The following is a 24,157-nucleotide window of genomic DNA, read 5'->3' as shown; positions in this document are numbered from 1 at the left end:
TGGGGAAATAGGAGATAACTTCAGATAAATACTTAAGAGAAGTTTTCTGAGGAACTGCTTTCTAATGTGTACATTCCACTCAGGGAGTTATACCTCTTTTCTCATAAGGCAGTATTTGAACACTGTGCCTGTAAAACTGAAAAAGTGATATTTTGCAGTGCACTGAAGACTATGGCAAAAAGTGAAATGTCCTGAAATAAAACCAAGAAAGAAGTGCTCCAAGAATCTGTTCTCTGACGTGTGCATTCGTTTCAGAGCGTTAAAGCTTACACTACGTTGCCCAGTTTGGAAACTCTGTCTTTGAGGAATCGGTGAAGGGATATTAAGTGGTGCCCAGAGGCCTGTGGTGAGAAAGGAAACATCTTCCGATGAAAACTGGAGAGAAGCTTTCAGAGAAACTGCTTTGTGATGTGTGTATTTATCTCATAGAATTAAATCATTCCTTGAATTGAGCAGTTTGAAATCACTGTTTGTGGAACCTGAGAAAGGACATTTGGGAACGCTTTTAGGAATATGCTGAAAAAGAAATACCCTGCAATAGAAACCAGAAGGAAACTTTCTGTGACACTGCTCAAGGTCACCTGAACTTCACTCACATAGTTAATCTTCTGTTTACGTTGAGCAGTATTCTAACACTGTTTTAGGTTAGTCAGCTAAGGGATACTTTGGAGCACTCTGAGGCTTATGGTGAAAACGAAAATGTCTTCAGATAGATACTGGAGAGAAGATTTCTGAGGAGCTGCCTTGTGATGTGGACATTTCACTCTCAGAGTTATACTTTTCTTCTGAAAGAGGATTGGGGAATCCCGTTTGGAGAAAACGCTACTGGGAACATTCGGGAGTATATGGATGGCTATGGTGAAAAAGTAAGTATCCTCAGACAAATATTGGAAAGAGGCTTTCTGTGAAATTGCTTTGTGATCAATACGTCTATTCATCTCACATAGATAAATCTTTCTTTCTATTACGCAGTTTTGAAGTTGCATCACGGACGGATTCGCGAAGGGACATTTGGGAGCACATTCAGGCCTGTGGAGTAATAGGAAATATCTCCAGATAAACACGGGAGAGAAGTTTTCTGAGAAACTGCTTTGTGATGTGTGCATTCCACTCAGGGATTTTTACGTCTTTTCTCATAAGGCAGTGTTTGAACACTGTTCCTGTAGAACTGAAAATGTGATACTTTGCAGTGCATTGAAGACTATGGCAAAAAATGAAATATCCTGACTAAAACCCAGGAAGATTCATTCCAAGAAACTGCTCTCAGATATGTGCATTCACTTCACAGAGTTAAAGCGTACTCCACATTGCCCAATTTGCAAACTCAGTCTTTGAGGAATATGCGAAGGGATATTAAGTGGTGCCCCAGAGGCCTGTGGTGAGCAAGGAAATGTCTTCCCATGATAACTGGAGAGAAGCTTTCTGAGCAACTCCTTTGTGATGTGTGTATTCATCTCATAGAGTTAAACCATTCCTTGGGTTGAGCAGTTTGAAATCCCTTTTTCTGTGGTATCTCAGGAAGGACATTTGGGATCATTCTTTGGAATATGCAGAAAGAAATATCCTCAGATGAAAACCAGAAGGAAGCTTTCTGTGAAATGGCTGTGTTGTGTGAATTTCTCTCACTCAGTTAAACTTCCCTTTTCATTGAAGAATTGTCTAACACTGTTTATCTTTAGCGTGCGAAGGGATATTCAGAAGCACTTTGAGTCTTACAGTGACAAAGGAAATGTGTTCAGATAGCAAATGAAGAGAAGCTTTCTGAGGAATCACTTTGTGACATGTGCATTTCACTCACAGAATTATACTTTCCTTCTCATAGAGGATTGGGGAATGCCTTTTGGAGGAAAAGCTACTAAGGGACATTCGGGACTATAGGGACAGCTATGGTGAAAAAGGAAATATCCTGAGACAAAAACTGAAAAGAAGATTTCTGTGAAACTGCTTTGTGATAGATACGTTTATTCATCTCACAGAGATAAAACTTTCCTTATATTATGAAGTTTGGAAACTCCGTCATAGACGGATCCACAAAGGAGCGTTCGGGAGCATATTCAGGCCTACAGTGAAAAAGGAGATATCTTCACATTAAAAGTGGATAGAAGCTTTCTGAGAAACTGCTTTGTGATGTGTGCATTCCACTCAGGGAGTTATACCTCTTGTCTCATAACGTAGTGTTTGAACTCTGTTCCTATAAAACCGAAAAAGTAATATTTCCGAGTGCCTGGAAAACTATGGTGAAAAGTGAAATATCCTGAAAAAATACCCAGAAAGAAGTGTTCCAAGAAACTGCTCTCTGACGTGTGCCTTCACTTCAGAGAGTTAAAGCTTACTCTACATTTCGTAGTTTGAAAAGTCAGTCTTTGAAGATTCTGCGATGGAATATTAAGTGGCAACCGGGTACTGTGACGAGTAAGGAAATGTCTTCCATTGTAAACTGGAGGGATGCTTTCTGAGCAACTGCTTTGTGATGTGTGGATTCATCTCACAGAGTTACATCATTCTTTTGATTGAGCAGTTTGAAATCACTCTTTCGTGGAACCTGAGAAAGGACATTTGGGAACGCTCTTAAGAAAGTGCTGAAAAGGAAATACCCTCCGATAAAAACCAGAAAAATCTTTCTGTGAAAGAGCTCCATGTCATGTGAATGCCACTCACACAGTTAAGCTTCCATTTTCATTGAGCAGTATTCTAACACTGTTTTAGGTTAGTCAGCTAAGGGATACTTGGGAGCACTTTGAGGCTTATGGTGAAAATGGAAACATCTTCAGAGAGATCCTGGAGAGAAGTTTTCCGAGGAGCTGCTTTGTGATGTTTGCACTCCACTCAAAGAGTTATACATTTCTTCTCATAGAGGACTGGGGATCTCGTTTGGAGAAAATGCTACCAGGAGACATTCGGGAGTGTATGGACAGCTATGGTGAAAAAGGAAATATCCTGAGACAAAAACTGGAAAAAGCTTTCTGTGAAACTCCTTTGTGATAGATATGTCTGTTAATCTCACATAGATAAAACTTTCTTTCTATTTTGCACTTTTGAAACTACGTCATGGAAGGATCCATGAAGGGATATTTGGGAGCACATTCGGGCCTTTGGGGAAATAGGAGATATCTTCAGATAAAAACTGGAGAGAAGCTTTCTGAGAAACTACTTTGTGATGTGTGCATTCCACTCAGGGAGCTATACCGTTTTTTTCATAAGGTAGTGTTTGAACACTGTTCCGGTAAAACTGAAAAAGTGATATTTTGCAGCGCATTGAAGACTATGGTGAAAAGTGACATATCTTGAAATAAAACCCTGAAACAAGGGTTCCAAGAAACCGATCCCTGACGTGTGCATTTATTTCAGAGTGTTAAAGCTTACACTACGTTGCAAAGTTTGGAAACTCTGTCTTTGAGGAATCTGTGAAGTTCTATTAAGTGGCGCCCAGAGGCTTCTCGTGAGAAAGGAAACGTCTTCCGATGAAAACTGGAGAGAAGCTTTCAGAGAAACTGCTTTGTGATGTTTGTATTCTTCTCATAGAGTTAAATCATTCTTTGGATAGAGCAGTTTGAAATCACTGTTTCTGTGGAACCTGAGAAAGAACATTTGGGAACGCTCTTAGGAATATAAAGAAAAAGAAATACCATCCGATAGAAACCAGAAGGAAAATTTCTGTGAAAATGCTCTAGGTCACGTGAATTTCACTCGCACATTTAAGCTTCTGTTTTCATTGAGCAGCATTTTAACACTGTTTTAGGTTAGCTAAGGTATACTTGTCAGCAGTTTGGGACTTATGGTGAAGAAGGAAATGCCTTCAGATAGATACTGGAGAGAATATTTCCAAGGACCTGCTTTGTGACGTGTGCATTCCACTCACAGAGTTATTCCTTTCTTCTCATAGAGGATTGAGGAATCCCGTTTGGAGAAAATTCTACTAGGGGGCATTTGGGTGTATATGGACGGCTATGGTGAGAAAGTAAGTATCCTCAGACAAAATCTGGAAAGAAGCTTTCTGTGAAACTGCTTTGTGTTTGATATGTTTATTCATCTCACATAGATATAACTTTCTTTTTATTACGCAGTTTTGAACTGCATCATGGACGGGTTCGCGAAAGAATATTCGGGAGCACATTCAGGCCTATGGGGAAATACAAGATAACTTCAGATAAAAACTGGAGAGAAGCATTCTGAAAAACTCCTTTGTGATGTGTGTATTCCACTCAGGGAGTTATACTTCTTTTCTCATAAGGCAGTGTTTGAACACTGTTCCTGTAAAACTGAAAAAGTGAGATTTTGCAGCTCATTGAACTCTATGGTGAAAAGTGAAATATCCTGAAATAAAACCCAGAAAGAAGTGTTCCAAGAAACTGCTCTCTGACGTGTTCATTCATTTCAGAGAGTTAAAGCTTACACTACGTTGCCCAGTTTGGAAACTCTGTATTTTAGGAATCTGTGAAGGGATATTAAGTTTTCCATGGAGGTTTGTGGTGAGATAGGAAACGTCTTCTGATGAAAACTGGAGAGAAGCTTCCGGAGCCACTACTTTGTGATGTGTGTATTCATCTCATAGAGTTAAATCATTCTTTGGATAGAGCAGTTTGAAATCACTGTTTCTGTGGAACCTGAGAAAGGACATTTGGGAACGCTCTTAAGAATATGTTGAAAAAGAAATACCCTCCAATAACAACCAGAAGGAAACTTTCTGTGAAACTGCTCTAGGTCACGGGAATTGCACTCGCACAATTAACCTTCTGTTTACATTAAGCAGTATTCTAACACTGTTTTAGGTTTCTCAGTTGAGGGATACTCGGGAGTGCTTTGAGGTTTCCGTGAAAACGGAAATATCTTCAGATAGATACTGGAGGGAAGATTTCCGAGGAGCTGCTTTGTGACATATGCATTCTACTCACAGAGTTATACTTTTCTTCTCATAGAGGATTGGGGAATCCTGTCAGCAGAAAAAGCTACCAGGGGACATTCGGGAGTATATGGATGGCTATGTTGGAAAAGTTAATCTCCTCAGACAAAAACTGGAAAGAAGCTTTCTGTGAAACTGCTTTGTGATAGATATGTCTATTCATTTCTAAGAGATAAAACTTTCTATAACGCAGTTTTGAAACTGCGTCATGGACGAATTCGCGAAGAGACATTTGGGAGCACATGCAGGACTGTGGGAAAATAGGACATAACTTCAGATAAAAACTGGAGGGAAGGTTTCAGAGAAACTGCTTTGTGATGTGTGTATTGGACTCAAAGAGTTAAACTACTGTTTGGATTGAGCAGTTTGAAATCACTGTTTGTGTGTAATCTGAGGAAGGACATTTGGGAATGCTCCTTGGAATATGGAGATAGAAATATCCTCAGGTAAATCCAGAAAGGTGCTTTCTGTGAAACTGCTCTGTGTCTTTTTAATTCCTCTCACTCAGTTTTACCTCTGTTTTCATTGAGCAGTTTTCTGACCCTGTTTATGTTTAGCGTGTGAAGGGATATTCGGGACCACTTTGAGGGTTAGCATGAAAAAGGAAATATGTTCAGACCGAAACTGGAGAGAAGCTTTCCGAGGAACTGCTTTGTGACATGTGTATTCCACTCACAGTGTTATACTTCTCTTCTCATACAGCATCAGTGAAGACCTTTTGGAGAAAAAGCTACCAAGGGATAGCATATTGGTAGCATATTGACGCAGATGGAGAAAGGAGAAATAGCCTCAGACAAAAACTGGAAAAAATCTTTCTGTGAAACTGCTCTGTGTTATTTGTATTCACCTCACATAGATAAAGCTTTCTTTACATTACGCTGCTTGGAAACTCTGTCATGGATGGATCCGCAAAGGGACATTCAGGAGCACAGTCAGGACTATGGGGAAAGAAGAAATATCTAAAGTAAAAAGTGGAAAGAAGATTTCTGTGGATCTGCTTTTTGCAATGTCTATTCATTTCACATAGATAAAGCTTTCTTTAACTTATGCAGCTTGGAAACATTGTCATGGATGAATCGATGAAGGGACCTTCGGGAGCACATTCAGGACTATGGGGAAAGTCGAAATATCTTCTGACAAAAACCGGAGAGAAGCTTTCTGAGAAACTGCTTTGTTATGTGTGCATTCCACTCAGGGAGTTATACCTCTTTTCTCATAAGGCAATGTTTGGACACTGTTCCTGTAAAACCAAAAAAGTGATATTTCACACTGAGGATTGAGGAGCACATTGAGGATTATGGCGATAAGTGAAATATCCTCAAATAAAACCCAGAAGGAAGCCTTCCAAGAAACTGCTCTCTGATATGTGTTTTCATATGACAGAGATAAAACTTTCTCTACATTGCCCAATTTGTAAACTGCATCTTTGAGGAATCTGCAAAGGGATGTTAAGTGGTGCCCAGAGGCCTGTGGTGAGCAAGGAAATGTCTTCCCTTGAAAACTGGAGAGAAGCTTTCTGAACAACTGCTTTGTGATGTGTGTATTCATCTCGTAGAGCTAAATCATTCTTTCGATTGAGCAGTTTGAAATCACTGTTTCTGTGGAACCTGAGAAAGCAAAAATGGGAACGCTCTTTAGAATATGCTGAAAAACAAATACCTTCAGATAAAAACCAGAAGCAAGTTTCCTGTGAAACTGCTCTGTGTCGTGTGAATTCCACTCGCCCAGTTAAGCTTCACTTTTCATTGAGCAGTTTCCTAACACTGTTTATGTTTAGTGTGCGTAGTGATATTCGGGAACACTTTGCGGCTTACAGTGGAAAATGAAATATGTTCTGATAGAAACTGGAGTAAAGATTTCCGAAGTGCTGCTTTGTGACGTGTGCATTCCACTCACAGTTTATACCTCTTCTCATACAGCATCTAGGAAACCCTTTCTGTGAAACTGTTCTTATATATGTGTATTCATCTCACATAGATAAATCTTTCTCTACATTTCGCAGCTGGGAAACCCTGTCATGGATGGTTCCATGAAGGGATATTCGGGATCACATTCTGGCCTATGGTGAAAAAGGAAATATCATCAGATAAAAACTGGAGAGAAGCTTTCTGAGAAAGTGCTTGGTGATGTGTGCATTCCACTCAGGGATTTATACTTTTCTTCTCATACGGCACTGTATGAACACTCTTTCTGTAAAAGTAAAAAAGTGATGTTCGGAGCATGTTGAAGACTATGGCAAAAAGTGAAATATCGTCCAATAAAACCCAGAAAGAAGCATTCCAAGAAACTACTCTCTGACATGTCCATTCATTTCACAGAGTTAAAGCTTACTCTACATTTCCCATTTTGGAAAATCTATCTTTGAGGATTCTGTGAAGGGATGTTTAGTGGCAACAGGAAGACTGTGACGAGCAAGGAATTGTCTTCCATTGAAAATTGAAGAGAAGCTTTCTGAGCAACACTTTTGTGATGTTTGTATTCATCTCATGGAGTTAAACCATTCTTTTGATTGAGCAGTTTGAAATCACACTTCCTGTGGAATAGAGAAAGGACATTTGGGAAAGCTCTTTAGAATATCCTGAAAAAGAAATAACCTCAGATAGAAACCAGAAGGAAGCTTTCTGTAAAACTGCTCTGTGTCATATGAATTCCACTCGCACAGTTAAGCTTCTGTTTTCATTCAGCAGTATTATAACACTGTTTTTGTTTTGTCTGCAAGGGGATATTCCGGAGCACTTTAAGGCTTAAGGTGAAAAAGGAAATATCTTCAGATAGAAACTGGAGAGAAGCTTTCCGAGGAGCTTCTTTGTGACGTGTGTTTTCCACTCACAGAACTGTACCTTTCTTCTCATAGAGGATTTGGGAATCCCTTTTGGAGAAAAGGATACCAAGGGATATTCGGGAGTATATTTATAGTCTTCAATTCGCTCTGAAATATCACATTTTCAGTTTTACAGGAAACGTGTTCAAACACTGCATTATGAGAAAAGAAGTATAACTCCCTGAGTGGAATGTCCACATCACAAAGCAGTTTCTCACAAAGTTTCTCTCCAGTTTGTATCTGAGATATTTCCATTTTCAAAATCGTCTTGAATGTGCTCCCGAATGTCCCTTTGCAGATCCTTCCATGACAGAGTTCCCAAGCTGTGTAATGTAAAGAAAGCTTTATCTATGTGAGATGAATAAAAATTACAAAAAACAGATTCACAGAAAGCTTCTTTCCAGTTTTTCTCTGAGGATATTTCCTTTTTCATCATAGCCGTCCATATACACCCAAATGTCCCTTGGTATCTTTTTCTCCAAAAGACATTCCCCAATCCTTTATAAAAAGAGAGGCATAACACTGTGAGTAAAATGCACTGGTCACAAAACAGTTCCTCGGAAAGCCTCCCTCCAGTTTCTCTCTGAACGTATTTCCTTTTTCACTGTAAGCCTCAAAGTACTCCCGAATATTCCTTCACATGCTAAACATAAAGAGTATTAGAAAAGTGCTCCATGAAAAGAGAAGATTAACTGAGTGAGTGGAATTCACACAACACATAGCAGTTTCACAGAAAGATTTCTTCTGGTTTTTATATGAGGATATTTCTTTCTCCATATTCTAAAGAGCATTCCCAAATGTCCTTCCTCACATTCCACAGAAACAGTTATTTCAAACTGCTCCTTCCAAAGGGTGATTTAACTCTATGAGATGAATACACCCATCACAAAGCAGTTGCTCAGAAAGATTCTCTCCAGTTTTCGAAGGAAGACATTTCCTGGCTCAACACAGTCCTCCGGGTGCCACTTAATGCAACTTCACAGATTCCTCAAAGAGAGACTTTCCAAACTCGGCAATGTAGAGTAAGCTTTAACTCTGTGAGGTGAATATATATCTCAGAGAACAGTTTCTTGGAAGGCTTATTTCTGGGTTTTATTTGAGGACAGATCACTTTTCCCCATAGTCTTCAATGCACTTCAAAATATAACATTTTTGGTTTTACAGGAACAGTGTTCAAACACTGCCTTATGAGAAAAGAGGTCTAACTCCCTGAGTGGAATGCACACATCAGAAAGCAGTTTCACATAAAACTTGTCTCCGGGTTTATCAGAAGATCTTTCCTTTTCACCATAGGCCTGAATGTGCTCCCGAATGTCCCTTTGTGATTCCGTCCATGACAGAGTTGCCAAGCTGCATAATGTAAAGAAAGCTTTATCTATGTGAGATGAATAAGCATAGCATAAAGCAGAATCACAGAAAGCTTCTTTCCAGTTTTTATCTGAACATATTTCCTTTTTCACCATAGTCCAGAATTTTCTCCTGAATATCCCACCGCAGATCTGCCCATGACAGAGTTTGCAAGCTGCATAATGTAAAGAAAGCTTTATCTATGTGAGATGAATACACATAGCACAGAGTAGTTTCACAGCAAGCTTCTTTCCAGCTTTTCCTTGAGGCTATTTCCCTTTTCACCATATTCATCAATATGCTCCCAGTATCCCTTGTTACGTTTTTGTCCAAAAGGGTTTCCCTGATGCTGTATGATAAGAGAGGTGTAACATTGTGAGTGGAAATCACACGGCACTAAGCAGTTCCTCGGAAAGCTTCTCTCCAGTTTCTATCTGAACATATTTCCTTTTTCACGGTAAGCCTCAAATCCCTCTCGAATACCCCTTCGCACGCTACACATAAACCATGTTTGAAAACTGCTCACTGAAAAGAGAAGCTTAATTGAGTGAGAGGAATTCACAAGGCACAGAGCATTTTCACAGAAAGCTTTCTTCTGGTTTTTACCTGAGGATATTTCTTTCTCCAGATTCTAAAGAGCATTCCCAATGTCCTTCCTCAGATTCCACAGAAGCAGTGATTTCAAAGGCTTTATCCAAAGAATGGTTCATCTGTAGAAGATGGATACACACATCACAAAGCAGTTGCTCAGAAAGCTTCTCTCCCATTTTAATCAGAAGACAATTCCTTACTCACCACAAGCCTGGGCCGCCACTATATATTCCTTAGCAGATTCCTCAAAGACAGAATTTCCAAGCTGGGCAACGTAGAGTAATCTTTAACTCTGTGAAATGAATGCACATATCAAAGAGCAGTTTCTTGGAATGCTTCTTCCTTGGTTTTATTTGAGGATATTTCACTTTTCGCCACAGTCTTCAATGATCTATGAAATATCACTTTTTCGGTTTTATAGGAACTATATTCAAACACTGCCTTATGAGAAAAGAGGTATAACTCCCTGAGTGGAATGCACACTTCACAAAGCAATTTCTAATAAAGCTTCTCCCAATTTTTTGTCTGAAGATATTTCCTTTTTCACCATAGGCCTGAATGTGCTCTCGAATGTCCCTTTGCTGATTCTTCCATGATGGAGTTTCCAAACTGCGTAACACAAAGAAAGTTTTATCTATGTGAGATGCATAAACATATCACAAAACAGTTTCACACAAAGTTTCTTTCCAGTTTTTCTCTGAGGATATTTCCTTTTTCACCATAGCCGTCCATATACTCCTGAACGTCCCTTGGTGGCTTTTTCTCCAGAAGAGGTTCACCAATCCTCTAAGTGAAGAAATGTATATCTCTGTGAGTGGAATGCACATGTCAAAAAGCAGCTCCTCGGAAAGCTTCTTCCCTGTTTCTGTCTGAAGATATTTCCGTTTTCACCATAAGCCTCAAAGTGCTAACGAATATCACTCCGCAGACTAAACAAAAACAGGGTAGAATACTGCTCAATAAAAAGAGAAGTGGAACTGTGTGAATGGAATTCACAAAACCAAGAGCAGTTTTAGAGAAAGCTTCCTTCTCGTTTTTATCTGAGGGTATTTCTTTTTCACCATATGCTAAAGACTGTTCCCAAATGGCCTTTCTCAAGTTCCAAAGAAACACTGATTTCAAACTGCTCAATCCAAAGAATGATTTAACTCTATTAGATGAATGAACACATCACAAAGCAGTTGCTCAGAAAGCTTCTCTCCAGTTTTCAATGAAAGACATTTCCTTGCTCATCACAGGCCTCCAGGCGACACTTAATATCCATTTGCAGATTCCTCAGAAACAGGGTTTCCACACTGGGCAATGTAGAGTAAGATTTCACTCTATGAAATGAATGCACATATCAGACAGCAGCTTCTTGGAACGCTTCTTTCTGGGTTTTATTTGAGAATAGTTCAATTTTCGCCATAGTCTTCAATGCGCTCTGAAATATTACTTTTTCAGTTTTACAGGAACCATGTTTCAAACACTGCCTTATGAAAAAAGAGGTATAATTCCCTGAGTGCAATGTACACATCACAAAGCAGTTTCTGAGAATGCTTCTCTCCACTTTTTATCTGAAGATATTTCCATTTTCACCATAGTCCTGAATGTGCTCCCCAATGTCCCTTCATGGATCCGTCCAAGACAGAGTTTCCAAGCTGTGTAATGTACACAAAGCTTTTTCTATGTGATGTGAATACAGATATCACAGAGCAGTTCCATAGAAAGCTTCTTTCCAGTTTTTTTCTGAGACTCCTTTCCTTTCCACCGTAGGTGTCAATATGCTCCTGGATATCACTTGGTATCTTATTTTCCAAAAGGGTTTCCCCGTTGCTGTATGAGAAGAGACGGACAATACAGTGAGTGAAATGCACACGTCACAGAGCAGTTCCTTGAAAAGCTTCTTTCTAGTTTCCATCTGAACATATTTCCTTTCTTACTGTAAGACTCAAAGCACTTCCGAATATCCCTTCGCACACTAAACATAGACAGGGTTAGAAAACTCTTCAATGAAATGGGAAGCTTAACTGAGTGAGAGGAATTCACATAATACATAGCAGTTTCACAGAAACCTTCCTTCTGGTTTTCATCAGAGGATATTTATTTCTGCATATTCCAAAGAATGGTCCCAAATGTCCTTCCTGAGATACCACAGAAACAGTGATTTCAAACTACTCAATCTAAGCAATGGTTTTACACTATGAAATGAATACACACATCACAAAGCAGTAGCTCAGAATGCTTCTCTCCAGTTTTCATGGGAAGACATTTCCTTGCTCACCACAGGCCTCCGGGGCACCACTTAATATCCCTTCGCATATTCCTCAAAGACAGAGTTTGCAAAATGGGCAATGTAGAGTACGCTTTAATTCTGTGAAGTGAATGCACATATCAGAGAGCAGTTTCTTGGAACTCTTCTTTCTGGGTTCTACTTGAGGATAGTTCACTTTTCGACATAGTCTTCAATGCACTCCGAAATATCAGTTTTTCAGTTTTACAGGACCAGTGTTCAAACACTGCCTTATGAGAAAAGAGGTATGACTCCCTGAGTGGAATGCACACATCACAAAGCAGTTTCTCAGAAAGCTTCTGAGAAATTGAAGACTATGCTGAAAATTGAACTATCCTCAAATAAAACCCAGAAAGAAGTGTTCCAAGAAGCAGCTCTCTGATGTGCGCATTCATTTCACAGAATTAAAGCTTACTCTACATTGCCCAGTTTGGAAAGTCTGTCTTTGAGGAATCAGCAAAGAGCTATTAAGTGGCGCCCGGGGGCCTGTGGTGAGCAAGGAAATCTCTTCCGTTGAAAACAGGAGAGAAGTTTTCTGAGCCACTCTTTTGTGATGTGTGTATTCATCTCATAGAGTTAAATCATTCTTTGGATTGAGCACTTTGAAATCTCTGTTTCTGAGGAATCTGAGAAAGAACATTTGGAAACTCTCTTTAGAATATGCTGAAAAAGAAATACCCTCAGACAGAAACCAGAAGGAAGCTTTCTGTGAAACTGCTCTCTGTCATGTGAATTCTGCTTGCTCAGTTAAGCTTCTCTTTTCATTGAGGAGTATTCTAACACTGTTTTTGTTTAGTGTGCGAAGGGATATTCGGGAGCACTTTGAGGCTTATGGTGAAAAAGAAAATACTTTCAGATGGAAACTGTAGAGAAGCTTTCTGAGGAACTGCTTTGTAACATATGTGTTTCACTCACAGAGTTATACTTTTCTTCGTTTACAGAATTGGGGAATCTCTTTTGGAGAAAAAGCTACCAAGGGACATTCAGGAGTATATGGACGACTATGGTGAAACTTGGAAATATTCACAGACAAATCCTGGAAAGAAGCTTTCTGTGAAACTGCTTTGTGATAGATATATCTATTCATCTCACATAGATAAAACTTTCTTTCTCTTACGCAATTTTGCAACTATGTCATGGACGGATTCGCAAAGGGACATTTGGGAGCACATTCAGGCCTCTGGGGAAATAGGAAATATGTTCAGATAAAAACTGAAGGGAAGCTTTCTGAGAAACTGCTTTGTGATGTTTGCATTTCACTCAGGAATATATACCTCTTTTCTCTTAAGGCACTGTTTGAACACTGTTATTGTAAAACTGAAAAAGTGATATTTTGCGGTGCATTGAAGACTGTGGCAAAAAGTGAAATATCCTGAAATAAAACCCAGAAAGAAGAGTTCAAGAAACTGCTCTCTGATGTGTGCATTCATTTCAGAGAGTTCAACTTACACAACGTTGCCCAGTATGGAAACTCTGTCTTGAGGAATCTGTGAAGGGATATTAAGTGGCATCCGGAGGCTTGTGGTGAGAAAGGAAACGTCTTCTGATGAAAACTGGAGAGAAGCTTTTGGAGCAACTGCTTCGTGATGTGCGTATTCATCTCATAGTGTTAAATCATTCTTTGGATAGAGCAGTTTGAAATGACTGTTTCTGTGGAACCTGAGAAAGGACATTAAGAATATGCTGAAAAAGAAATACCCTCTGATATTGGGGAATCCCGTTTCCAGAAAAAGTTACCAGGGGACATTCAGGAGTATGTGGTCGGCTAAGGTGAAAAGGGAAACAGCCGCAGAAAAAAACTGGAAAGAAGCTTTCTCTGAAACTGTTTTGGATATATATGTCTATTCATCTCAGGTAGATAAAATTGTCTTTCAATTACGCAGTTTTCAGATGGTGTAATGGACAGATTCGTGAAGGGACATTTGGGAGCACATTCAGGCCTGTGGGGAAATAGGAAATATCTTCAGATAAAAACTGGAGAGAAGCTTTCTGAGAAACTGCTTTGTGTTGTGTGCATTCCACTCAGGGAGTTATACCTCTTTTCTCATATGGCAGTGTTTGAACACTGTTCCTTAAACCAGAAAAGGTGATATTTTGCAGTGCCTTGAAGACTATGGCGAAAAGTGAAATATCCTGAAATAAAAACGAGAAGGAAGCATTCCAAGAAACTGCTCTCTGACCAGTGCATTCATTTCAGAGAGTTAAACTTACACCACTTTGTCCAGTTTGGAAACTCTGTCTTTGAGGAATCTGTGAAGGGATATTAAGTGTCACCTGGAGGCGGTGGTGAGACAGGAAACGTCTTCCGATGAAAACTGGAGAGAAGCTTTCAGAGAAACTGTTTTGTGATGTGTGTATTCATCTCACAGAGATAAATCATTTTTTGGATTGAGCAGTTAGAAATCACTGTTTCTGTGGAACCTGAGAAAGGATGTTAGGGACCGCTCTTAAGGATATTTTGAAACAGTAATACCCTTCAATAAAAACCAGAAGGAAACTTTCTGTGAAACTGTTCTAGATCACGTGAATTTCACTCACACAGTTAAGCTTCTATTTTCATTGAGCAGTATTCTAATACTGTTTTAGGTTAGTCAGCTAAGGGGTACTCAGGAGCACTTTGAGGCTTTTGGTGAAAATGGAAATATCTTCAGATATATACTGGAGAGAAGATTTCCGAGGAGCTGCTTTGTGATGTGTGCATTCCACTCACAGAGTTTTGCTTTTCTTCTCATAGAGGATTTGGGAATCCTGTTCGGAGAAAAAGCTACCAGGGGAGATTCGGGAGTATATGAACGACTGGTGAAAAAGGAAATATCTTCAGACAAAAACTGGAAAGAAGCTTTCTCTGAAACTGCTTTGTGATAGATACGTCTATTCATCTCACATAGATAAAACTTTCTTTCTATTATGCAGTTTTGAAGCTTCATCATGGAAGGATTCACGAAGGGACATTCGTGAGCACATTCAATGGGGAAATTGGAAATACCTTCAGATAACAACTGGAGAGAAGTTTTCTGCGAATCTGCTTTTTGCTATGCTCGTTCATCTCACATAGCTTTCTTTACAATATGCAGCTTGGAAACTCCATCATGGATGGATCCAAGAAGGGATATTCGGGTTCACGTTTGGGTCTATGGTGAAAAAGAAAATAATCATCAGATAAAAACTGGAGAGAAGTTTTCTGAGCAACTGCTTTGTGACTTGTGTATTCACCTCATAGAGTTAAATCATTCTTTGGATTGAGCAGTTTGAAATCATTGTTTCTATGGAATCTGATTTAGGACATTTGGGAACACTCCTTAGAATATGGATAAAGAAATAGCCTCAGATAAAAACCAGAAGGAAGATTTCTGCGGAACTTCTAAGTATCATGTGAATTCCTCTCGCTCAGTTAAGGTTCCCTTTTCATTGACCAGTTCTCTAACACTGTTTATGTTTAGGGTTCGAAGGGATATTCAGAAGCACTTTGAGACTTATGGTGAAAAAGGAAATATGTTCTGATAGAAACTGGAGAGAAGCTTTAAGAGGAACTGCTTCATGACATATGCATTCCACTCACAGTGTTATACCTCTCTTCTCATACAGCATTGGGGAAGCCCTTTTGAAGGAAAAGGTACCAAGAGATATTCGGAGGCATATTGACGAACATGGTGAAAAGGGAAATAGCCTCAGACTAAAACTGGAAAGAAGCTTTCTGTGAAACTGCTCTGTGATATGTGTATTCTTCTCACATAGACAAAGCTTTCTTTACATTATGCAGCTTGGGAACTCTGCATGGATAGCTCCACGAAGGGATATTCGGGATCACATTCTGGCCTATGGTGAAAAAGGAAATATCATCAGAAAAAACTGGAGAGAAGCTTTCTGAGAAACTGCTTAGTGATGTGTGCATTTCACTCAGCGATTTACACCTTTCTTCTCATAAGGCACTGTTTGAACACTGAATCTGTAAAAGTAAAAAAGTGATGTTCAGAGCACGTTGAAGACTATGGCAAAAAGTGAAATGTTGTCCAATGAAATCCAGAAAGAAGCATTCCAAGAAACTACTCTCTGGCATGTCCATTCATTTCACAGAGTTAAAGCTTACTCTACATTTACCAGTTTAGAAAGTCTATCTTTGAGGATTCTGTGAAGGGATATTAAGTGACAACAGGAAGTCTGTGGCGAGCAAGGAAATGTCTTCCATTGAAAATTGGAGAGAAGCTTTCTGAGCAACACTTTTTTGATGTTTGTATTTATCGCAGAGAGTTAAACCATTTTTTGGATTGAGCAGTTTGAAATCACACTTCCTGTGGAATCTGAGAAAGGACATTTGGGAATGCTCTTTAGAATATGCAGAAAAAGAAATAACCTCAGATAGAAACCAGAAGGAAGCTTTCTGTGAAACTGCTCTGTGTCCTGTGAATTCCACTCACACAGTTAAGCTTCAGTTTTCATTGAGCAGTATTCTAACACTGTTTTTGTTTAGTCTGCAAGGGGACATTCGGGAGCGCTTTGAGGCTTAAGGTGAAAAAGGAAATATCTTCAGATAGAAACTGGAGAGAAGCTTTCCGAGGAGTTGCTTTGTGACGTGTGTGTTCCACTCACAGAATTGTACCTTTCTTCTCATAGAGGACTTGGAATCCCTTTTGGAGAAAAGGCTACCAAGGGATATTCAGGAGTATATGGATGGCTATGGTGAAAAAGAAATATCCTCAGACAAAAACTGGAAAGAAGATTTCTGTGAAACTGCTTTGTGATAGGTATGTTTATTCATCTCACACAGATGAATCTTTCCTTATATTACGCAGTTTGAAAATTTCGTCATGGATGGATCTGTGAAGGGACATTCGGGAGCACATTCATGCCTAGGGAGAAAAAGGAGATATCTACAGATATAAACTGGAGAGAGGCTTTCTTAGAAACTGCTTTGTGATGTGTGCATTCCACTCAGGGAGTTATACCACTTTTCTCCTAAGGCAGTGTTTGAACACTGTTCCTGTCAAACCGAAAAAGTAATATTTTGGAGCGATGGAAGACTACAGTGAAAAGTGAAATATCCTGAAATAAAATCCAGAAAGAAGAATTTCAAGAAACTGCTCTCTGACATATGCATTCATTCAGAGGGTTAGAGATTACTCTACAATTCCCAGTTTGAAAAGTCTGTTTTTGAGGATTCTGCAAAGGGATATTTAGTGGCAACCAGAGGCCTGTGGCGAGCAAGGAAATGTCTTTCATTGAAAACTGAAGAGAAGCTTTCAGAGCCACTGCTTTGTGATATGTGCATTCATCTCATAGAGTTAATCATTCTTTGGATTGAGCAGTTTGAAATCACTCTTTGTGTGGAACCTGAGAAAGGACACTTGGGAATGCTCTAAAGAATATTCTGAAAAAGAAATACCCTCCGATAAAAACCAGAAGGAAGCTTTCTGTGAAACTGCTTTGTGTCATGTGAATTCCACTTGCACAGATAAGCTTCTGTTTTCACTGAGCAGTATTCTAACACTGTTAAAGTTTAGTCAGCTAAGGGATACTCAGGAGCACTTTAAGGCTTATGGTGAAAACGGAAATACATTCAGACAGAAACTGGAGAGAAGATTTCGGAGTAGCTGCTTTGTGAAGTGTGCATTCCCCTCACAGATTTACACTTTTCTTCTCATAGAGGATTGGGGAATCCCTTTTGGAGAATATGCTATCAGGGGACATTCGGGAGCATATGGATGGCTGTGGTGAAAAAGGAAATATACTCAGACAAAAACTGAAAGGATCTTTCTGTTAAACTGCTTTGTGATAGATATGTTTACTCATCTCACATAGATAAAAATTTCCTTCTATTATGCATTTTTGAAACTCCGTCATGGACGGATTCACGAAGCAACGTTTGAGAGCACATTCAGCCCTATGTTGAAAAAGTAAATATCTTCAGATAAAAACTGGAGAGAATCTTCCTGAGAAACAGCATTGTTATGTGTGCATTCCACTCAGGGAGTTATAACCCTTTTCTCATAAGGCAGTGTTTGAACACTGTTCCTGTAAAATCGAAAAAGTGATATTTCGTAGCGCAATAAAGACTATGGTGGAAAGTGAAATATCCTAAAATAAAACCCAGAGAGAAGGAGTCCAAGAAACTGCTCTCTGATATGTGCATTCATTTCACAGAGCTAAAGCTTACTCTATGATGTCCAGTTTGGAAACTCTGTCTTTGAGGAATCTGTGAAGGGATATTATGTGGCACCTGGAGTCTTGTGGTGAGCAAGGAAACGTCTTCCGATGCAAACTGGAAAGAAGTATTCTGAGCAACGGCTTTGTGATGTGTGTATTCATCTCATAGAGTTAAACCATTCTTTGGATTGAGCAGTTTGAAATCAGTGTTTTTAGAATCTGAGGAAGAACATTTGGGAACGCTCTTTAGAATTTGGAGAAAGAAATATCCTCAGGTAAAATGCAGAAGGAAGCTTTCTGTGAAACTGCTCTGTGTCGTCTTAAGATTTCTGGAAAGAAGACTTTTGTGAAGCTGCTTGTGATAGATACGTTTATTCATCTCACATAGATAAAACTTTCCTTATAATATGCAGTTTGGAAACTCCGTCATGGATGGATCTGGGAAGAAGCGTTCGGGAGCACATTCAGGCCTATGGTGAAAAAGGAGATATCTTCAGATAAAAAATGGATAGAAGCTTTCTGAGAAACTGCTCTGTAATATGGGCATTCCACACAGGGTATTATACCTCTTTTCTCATAAGGCAGTGTTTGAACACTGTTCCTGTAAAACTGAAAATGTAATATTTCTGAGCACATGGAAGTCTATGATGAAAAATGTATTTTCCTGAAATAAAACCCACAAAGCCTACCAGGAAACTGCTCTCTGACGTGTGCATTCATTATAGAGGGTTAAAGCTTACTCTACATTTTCGTTTGAAAAGTCTGTCTTTGAGGATTCTGTGAAAGGTTATTAAGTGGCGACCAGAGACCATTGGTGAGCAAGGAAAAGTCTTCCATTGAAAACTGTTGAGAAGCATTCTGAGCAACTGCTTTGTGATGTGTGTATTCAATCTCATAGAGTTAAATCATTCTTTGGATTGAGCAGTTTGAAATCACTGTTTCTGTGGAACCTCAGAAAGGACACTTGGGAATGCTCTGAAGAATATGCTGAAAAAGAAATACCCTGCGATAAAAACCAGAAGGAAGCTTTTTGTGAAAGTTCTCAGTGTCAAGTGAATTCTACTCGCACAGTTAAACTTCTGTTTTCATTGAGCAGCATTCTAACACTGTTTTAGTTTAGAGAGCTTAGGGATACTCGGGATCACTTGGAGGCTTATGGTGAAAACGGAAATATCTTCAGATAATTACTGCAGAGAAGCTTTCTGAGAAACTGCTTTGTGATGTGTACACTCCACTCAGGGAGTTATACCTCTATTCTCATAAGGCAGTGTTTGATCACCGTTCCTGTAAACCCAAAAAAGTGATATTTCGGAGTACATTGAAGACTATGGTGAAAAGTGAGCTATCCTCAATAAAACCCAGAAAGAAACGTTCCAAAAAACTGCTCTCTGACATGTGCATTCACTTCACAAAATTAAAGTGTACTCTACATTGCCCAGTGTGCAAACATTGTCTTTGAGGAATATGTGAAGGGATATTCCTTTATTATTCCTTTAATATTCCTATATTAATTGGTGCCCCGGTGGCCTGTGGTGAGCAAGGAAATGTGTTTCCATGAAAACTGGAGAGAAGCATTCTGAGCAACTGCTTTGTAATGTGTGTATTCATCTCATAGAGTGTTACCATTTGTAGGATTGAGCAGTTTGAAATCACTGTTTCTGTGGCAACTCAGGAAAGACATTTGGGAACACTCTTTTTAATATGGAGAAAGAAATATCCTCAGATTAATACCAGAAGAAAGCTTTCTGTGAAACTCGTCATGGTCATGTGATTTCCACTCACACAGTTAAGCTTCTTTTCTCATTGAGCAGTATTGTAACACTGTGTTTAGTCTGTGAAGGGATATTCGGGAGTGCTTTGAGGGATATGGTGAAAATGGAAATATCTTCGCATAGATACTAGAGAGAAGCTTTCTGAAGAGCTCCTTTGTGACGTGTGCATTCTACTTGCTGAGTTATACCTTTCCTGTCATAGAGGATTGGGGAATCCCTTTTGGAGAAAAAGCTACCGAGGGACATTCAGGAGTATATAGACGGCTATTGTGAAAAAGGAATAATCCTCAGAAAATAACGGGAAGGAAGCTTTCTGGGAAACTGGTTTGTAATAGATATGTTTATTCATCTCACATAGATAAAACTTTCTTTATATTACGCAGTTTGGAAACTCCATCATGGACAGATCCGCTAAGGGACATTTGGGAGCACTTTCAGGCCTATTGTGAAAACGGAAATCTTCATATAAAAATTGGAGAGAATCTTTCTGAGAAACTTGTGGTGTGTGCATTCCACTCAGGGAGATATACCTCTTTCCTCATAAGACAGTGTTTCAACAATGTTCCTGTAAAACCAAAAGCGTGATATTTCATAGCGCATTGAAGACTATGGCGAAAAGAGAACTCTCCTCAAATGAAACCCAGAAAGAAGCATTCCAAGAAACTGCTCTCTCATATGTGCATTCATTTCACAGAAATGAAGCTTACTTTACATTACCTAGTTAGGAAACCCTGTCTTTTAGGAATGTGCAAAGGGATATTAAGTGGCTCCCAGAGGACTGTGGTGAGCAAGGAAATATCTTCCTTTGAAACCTGGAGAGAAGCTTTCTGAGTAACTGCTTTGCGACATGTGTATTCATCTCATAGAGTTAAACCATTCTTTGAATTGAGCCCCTTGAAGTCACTGTTTCTTTGGAATCTGAGGAAGGACATTTGGGAATGCTCTTTAGAATATAGAGAACTAAATATCCTCAGATAAAAACAAGAAGGATGCTTTCTGTGAAACTTCTGTGTGTCATGTGAATTCCTCTCACTCAGTTAAGCTTCTCTTGCATTGACCAGTTTTCATGCTGTTTATGTTTAGCGTGCGAAGGGATATTCGGGAACGCTTTCAGGCTTACAGTGAAAAAGGAAATATCTTCAGATAGAAAATGGATAGAAGATTTCCGAGGAACTGCTTTGTGATGTGTGCATTCCACTCAGAGTGTTATACTTCTCTTCTCATACAGCATAGTGAAAACATTTTGGAGAAAAAAGTACCAAGGTATATTCTGGAGCTTGTAGATGCCTATGGTGAAAAAGAAAATAGCCCCAGACAAAATTCGAAAGAAGCTTTCTGTGAAACTGACGTGTGACATGTGTACTCATCTCACATAGATGAAGCTTTCTTTACATTATACAGCTTGGAAACTGTGTCATGGATGGATCCGTGAAGGGATATTTGGGAGCACTTTCAGGACTATGGTGAAAATTGAAATATCTTCAGAAAATTACTGCAGAGAGGCTTTCTGAGAAACTGCTTTGTGATGTGTGCATTCCACTCAGGGAGTTATACCTCTTTTCTCATCAGGCAGTGTTTGAACACCGTTCCTGTGAAACCGAAAAAGTGATATTTTGGAGTACATTGAAGACTATGGCGAAAAGTGAACTATCCTCAAGTAATACCCAGAAAGAAGCGTTCTAAGAAACTGCTCTCTGATATGTGCATTCACTTCAAAGAATGAAAGCGTACTCTACAATGTCCCATTTGCAAACTCTGTCTTTGAGGAATATGTGAAGGGATACAAAGTGGTGCCCCAGAGGCCTGTTGTGAGAAAGGAAATGTCTTCCCATGAAAACTGGAGAGAAGTTTTCTGAGCAACTGCTTTGTGATATGTGTATTCATCTCATAGAGTAAAACCATTCCTTGGATTCAGTAGTTTGAAATCACTGTGTCTGTGGTATCTCAGGAAGGACATTTGAGACCGTTCTTTGGAATATGGAGAAATAAATACCCTCACATGAAAAACAGAAGGAAGCTTTCTGTGAAACTGCTATGTGTTGTGTGAAATCCTTTTACTCAGTTAAGCTTCCCTTTTCATTGAAGAGTGTTCTAACACTGTTTATGTTTAGTGTGCAAAGTGATATTCGGAAGCACTTTGAGTCTTACGGTGAGAAAGGAAATATGTAGAGATAGAAACTGGAGAGAAGCTTTCTGAGGAACTGCATTGTGGCATGTGCATTTCACTCACAGTATTGTCCGTCTCTTCTCATACAGCATCGGGGAAACCATTTTGGTGAATAAGGTACCAAGGGATATCCGGGAGCATAATGACGCCTACGGTGGAAAGGAAAAGAGCCTCAGACAAAAACTGGAAAGAAGCTTTCTACGGAACTGCTCTGTGATATCTGAATTCATCTCACATAGATAGAGCTTTCTTTATATTATGCAGCTTGGAAACTCTGTCATGAAAGGGTTCATGAAGGGACATTCGGGAGCACATTCAGGACTCTGATGAAAATGGAAATATCTTCAGATAATTACTGCACAGAAGCTTTCGGAGTAACTGCTTTGTGATGTGTGCATTCCACCCAGGGAGTTATACCTGTTTTCTAATCAGACAGTGTTTGAACACTGTTCCTGTAAAACCGAAAAAGTGATATTTCGGAGTGCATTGAAGTCTATGGTGAAAAGTGAACTATCCTAAAGTAAAACCCAGAAAGAAGCGTTCCAAGAAACTGCTCTCTGATATGTGCATTCATTACACAGAGTTAAAGCTTCTTCTACATTGCCCAGTTTGGAAACACTGTCTTGAGGAATCTGTGAAGTTATATTAAGTGGTGCCCGGATGCCTGTGGTGAGCAAGGAAATGTCTTCTGATGAAAACTGGAGAGAAGTTTTCTGAGCACTGCTTTGTGATGTGTGTATTCACCTCATAGAGTTAAACCATTTTTTGGATTGAGCAGTTAGAAATCACTGCTTCTGTGGAATCTGAGGAAGGACATTTGGGAATGCTCTTTTGAATATGGAGAAAGATATATCCTCCAATAAAAACCAGAAGGACGATTTCTGTGAAACTGCTATGCATCATGTTAATTGCTCTCTCTCAGTTAAACTTCTCTTTTCACTGAACACTGTTTATGTTTAGCATTTGAAGAGATATTCGGGAGAGCTGTGAGGCTTATGTTGAAAAAGGAAATACGTTCAGACAGAAACTGGAAGGAGGCTTTCTGTGAATCTGGTTTTTACTATGTTTATTCATCTCACATAGATAAAGCTTTCTTTACATTACACAGCTTGGAAACTCCGGCATGGACGGATCCATGAAGGGATATATGGGGGCACATTCAGGACTATGGTGAAAATGGAAATATCTTCACATAAAAAGTGGAAAGAAGCTTTCTGTGAATCTGGTTTTTACTAGGACTATTCATCTCACATAGATAAAGCTTTCTTTATATTACACAGCTTGGAAACTCTGTCATGGAGGCATCCACGAAGGGACATTCGGGAGCACATTCAGGATTATTTTGAAAACGGAAACATTTTCAGATAAAAACTGGAGAGAAGCATTCTGAGAAACTCCTTTGTGATGTGTGCATTCAACTCTGGGAGTTATACATCTTGTCTCATAAGGCAGTGTTTCAACTCTGTTCCTGTAAAACCAAGAAAGAAATATTTCAGAGCACATGGAAGACTATGGTGAAAAGTGAAATATCCTGAAATAAATCCCAGAAAGAAGTGTTCCAAGAAATTCTTCTCTGACGTGTGCATTCACTTCAGAGAGTTAAAGCTTACTCTACATTTCCAAGTTTGAAAAATCTGTCTTTGAGAATTCTGTGAAGGGAAGTTTAGTGGTGATGGGGGCCTGTCGCGAGTAAGGTAATGTCTTCCATTGAAAACTGGAGAGAAACTCTGAGAAACTGCTTTGTGATATGTGGATTCATATCATCAAGTGATATTCAGGAGCATGTTGATGCCTATGATGAAAAGGGAAATAGCCTCAGACAAAAACTGGAAATAAGCTTCCTATGAAACTGCTCTGTGATATGTATCACATAGATAAAGTTTTCTTTACACTACGCAACTTAGAAACTCTGTCATGGACGGATCCACAAAGGGACACTTGGGAGGATATTCAGGACTATGGTGAAAAAGGAAATATGCTCAGATAAAAACTGGAAAGAAGCCTTCTGTGAATCTGCTTTATGCTATGTTTATTCATCTCACATAGATAAAGCTTTCTTTACATTCCACAGCTTGGAAACTCTGTCATGGACAGATCCGTGAAGGGACATTGGGGATCACATTCAAGACTCTTGTGAAAATGGAAA

The sequence above is a fragment of the Theropithecus gelada genome, chromosome 13 (assembly GCF_003255815.1).
Source record: "Theropithecus gelada isolate Dixy chromosome 13, Tgel_1.0, whole genome shotgun sequence".
Classification (NCBI taxonomy): Eukaryota; Metazoa; Chordata; class Mammalia; order Primates; family Cercopithecidae; genus Theropithecus; species Theropithecus gelada.
Note: the sequence above shows the minus strand (reverse complement) of the source record.